Source organism: Acanthochromis polyacanthus, chromosome 19 (assembly GCF_021347895.1).
Source record: "Acanthochromis polyacanthus isolate Apoly-LR-REF ecotype Palm Island chromosome 19, KAUST_Apoly_ChrSc, whole genome shotgun sequence".
Taxonomy (NCBI): domain Eukaryota; kingdom Metazoa; phylum Chordata; class Actinopteri; family Pomacentridae; genus Acanthochromis; species Acanthochromis polyacanthus.
Window position 1 is genome coordinate 30,815,652 of NC_067131.1, and position 3,498 is coordinate 30,819,149.

The window sequence follows — 3,498 nt, forward strand, 5'->3', positions numbered from 1 at the left end:
AATGACAAGAAAAAAGGAAAATGTGACTTAAAATGTGGAAATAATGACACAAATAAGTCTACAGGACACAAAACTGGCCTTAAAATGACTTAAAACCTGTTCAAATGTACTCAAGATGGGTCCAGATGACACAGAATATGTTCTAAATTGACCTAAACCTGTTCCAAAATGGACTTAAACTGTCCAAAATGACTTAAACCTGTTCCAAATGACCTAAATCTGTTCCAAAATGACTTAACCTGTCCAAAAATGACCTAAATCTGTCCAAAATGACTTAAACCTGTCCAAAATGACCTAAATCTGTCCAAAATGACTTAAACCTGTCCAAAATGACCTAAATCTGTCCAAAATGACTTAAACCTGTCCAAAAATGACCTAAACCTGTCCAAAATGACCTAAATCTGTCAAAATGACTTAAACCTGTCCAAAATGACCTAAATCTGTCCAAAATGACTTAACCTGTCCAAAATGACTTAAACCGGTCCAAAATGACTTAAACCTGTCCAAATGACTTAAACCTGTCCAAATGACTTAAACCTGTCCAAAATGACCTAAATCTGTCCAAAATGACTTAAACCTGTCCAAGAATGACTTAAAACCGGTCCAAAATGACTTAAACCTGTCCAAAATGACTTAAACCTGTCCAAATGACTTAAACCTGTCCAAAATGACCTAAATCTGTCCAAAATGACTTAAACCTGTCCAAAATGACTTAAAACCGGTCCAAAATGACTTAAACCTGTCCAAAATGACTTAAACCTGTCCAAAATGACCTAAATCGTGTCCAAATGACTTAAACCTGTCCAAAATTGACCTAAATCTGTCCAAAATGACTTAAACCTGTCCAAATGACCTAAATCTGTCCAAAATGACTTAAACCTGTCAAATGACCTAAATCTGTTCAAAACGACTTAAAACTAGTTCAAAGTAATGTAAAACGTGACAGACAAGATATAAAACTAGTCCAAATTTACTCAAGATGTGTCTAATTACCCAAATGTGTCCAAAATGACAAAACTACCTTGACATCTGCTATATTTCACGATACTCAATATGTTGGTTCATTTTCTGGCTTCACAGCTCCATCACAGCTCCACCATAGCCTCCATCACAGCTCCATCACAGCTCCACCAAAGCTCCATCAGAGCTCCATCACAGCTCCACCAAAGCTCCATCACAGCTCCATCACAGCTCCACCAAAGCTCCATCACAGCTCCATCACAGCTCACCAAAGTCCATCACAGCTCCATCACAGCTCCACCCATAAACTCCATCACAGCTCCATCACAGCTCCACCATAACTCCATCACAGCTCCATCACAGCTCCATCACAGCTCCATCACAGCTCCATCACGCTCCACCATAACTCATCACAGCTCCATCACAGCTCCATCACAGCTCCATCACAGCTCCATCACAGCTCCACCAAAGCTCCATCACAGCTCCATCACAGCTCCATCACAGCTCCACCAAAGCTCCATCACAGCTCCACCATAACTCCATCACAGCTCCATCACAGCTCCCACCATAACTCCATCACAGCTCCATCACAGCTCCATCACAGCTCCACCAAAGCTCCATCACAGCTCCATCACAGCTCCACCATAACTCCATCACAGCTCCATCACAGCTCCATCACAGCTCCACTGTAGGTAGTTTACAGTCAATGCTATCAGAAATACAGCAAACAGCTTTTAATGTCGCTGAAACCAGATGAAAGGAAGCTGAGAGACGGGAGGTCTGAACATCCTGTAACTTCACCAAACATCCTAGAACTTCACCAAACATCCTGGAACTTCACCAAACATCCTGGAACTTCACCAAACATCCTGGAACTTCACCAAACATCCAACATTCCTGGAACCTCTGATTCTCCAGTAACTCCATCAGTGATCAGAGTTCTACCTTCAGACCTTCTGAATATTTCCAGAGTTCCAGGTCCTTGAAGTCCGTAGAGGTGGGTCCACATTTATCACTTTCTAATGGACTTCTTCCATCATTTCTGAGCCTCAGAACTTCATCAGTCCAGCAGATAGAACCAGGACATTTAGAAGCAGAAACACATTTGATCTGGTAAAATCTGGTAAAAACTGACACTAAAATAACTAAAAAATCTGGAAAATCACCACAAACACAGACTAAATTGCCAAAGAAAGCGCTAAAATTACCACAAACAAAATTAGCCCAAAATGTCCCCTGAAAATTGCAAAATGACCACAAATAAACACAAAATCAGCACAAACATGACAAAAAAACGATCTATAAACCACTGTTTAGTTCAAACTTGTGAATCTGTTCTTTTTCTTCTCACACGTCTTTTTGCACCATTTTTACCGGTTTTACTGTTTACATTTTTACCATCTGATTGTGAAACGCTTCAATAATGTTTAGAAATCACAGTTTGATGAAAGGAATTTGAGGGAATAAAAGGCAGGAGCTGAATGAAGGGAGAAATGTCCAGAATAACGAGGGAGAACCTGAAAGAAGCTCTCGTATAAGGAGCCCACAAAAAAAGCGAAAAGAGGGCCGGAACAGAAGGAGGCTCTTTGAAATATTCATGGAGGGAGGCCGAGGTGTGACATCAAAAACAGACATTTCATCCTCGTTCCAACCTTTTCTCCACCACACCATAGTCAGAGCTCCATGAATAAAGCATGACGACGAGTCTGGAAGCTCTGAGGATGGAAACCTGTGACTCTACAGGTGATCATCTCCTCACCTTCCTGTTCCTCCTGACTCCAAACTAGAAGCATCCACAGATAACAGCAGCCCTGAACTTGTTCTCCTGCGTAGATAAACACAGAAATACAGGGCAGAAGGTGCAGTTTGCAGGACAACATGCTACAGAATGGTTTTAAATTAGGAATAAACCAACTTTAACTGTTAGTTTCAGCGGCAGATTAAATCCAGGCGTGAACTTACCGTGACGTCACCCGTTGGTTTCAGCCCGGATTTTGCTACTTCCTGGTCGCCATTTTGGATTTTTTGGAGCCAGTGACGTAAAAAGCGTCATCAAACAGGCTGGACCAGAGAGCAACTCGGGGCAGGACCAGTCTATGGAGCTGTCAATCAAGTATAGCCACGCCCCCTGGCTCCACCAACTTTAACGATTTATTTAAAATTCAGTATTGATTTATTTTAAGATCGGCCACCTGATCTCTCATTTTGACCATGAAAACTAACGGGGAAAAATCCTGAGCTGTAGAACATCAGTCTATCAGATTTTATTTTCTCCAAACATGAATTGGGGTCTATGGAGAAAAAGCTTTTTGGAGCCAACCCTAGCGGACGGCGTGATATTGCAAGTTTTTGACACTTCTGGGTGGGCTTCAATTTTGGAGCCAGATGCTACGTCCATCTTTATACACAGTCTATGGTTAAATCACAGTAACCTGGTAACTGACTGAAACTGCTGATTTATGAACATACAACGATATCAGCTGCTGATTTACCATCTTTTTATTAGGAACTCATGACTTACCTGCAGTGATCTTATGT

At 41.4% G+C, this 3,498-nt stretch overlaps 1 long non-coding RNA gene across 2 annotated transcripts; it reads right to left on the reverse strand.

The window, feature by feature from the left end:
* Positions 1-252: 252 nt before the first annotated feature.
* LOC127531087 (uncharacterized) lies at positions 253-810 on the reverse strand. 2 transcript variants are annotated; one of them, XR_007937981.1, is made up of 4 exons: positions 740-810; positions 659-698; positions 538-577; positions 253-360 (listed from the first exon to the last, which is right to left on the reverse strand). It is a non-coding gene; the product is annotated as an uncharacterized LOC127531087 (long non-coding RNA). The 2 variants fall into 2 exon arrangements; XR_007937980.1 differs by having other exon boundaries at positions 659-773.
* Positions 811-3,498: the final 2,688 nt, after the last annotated feature.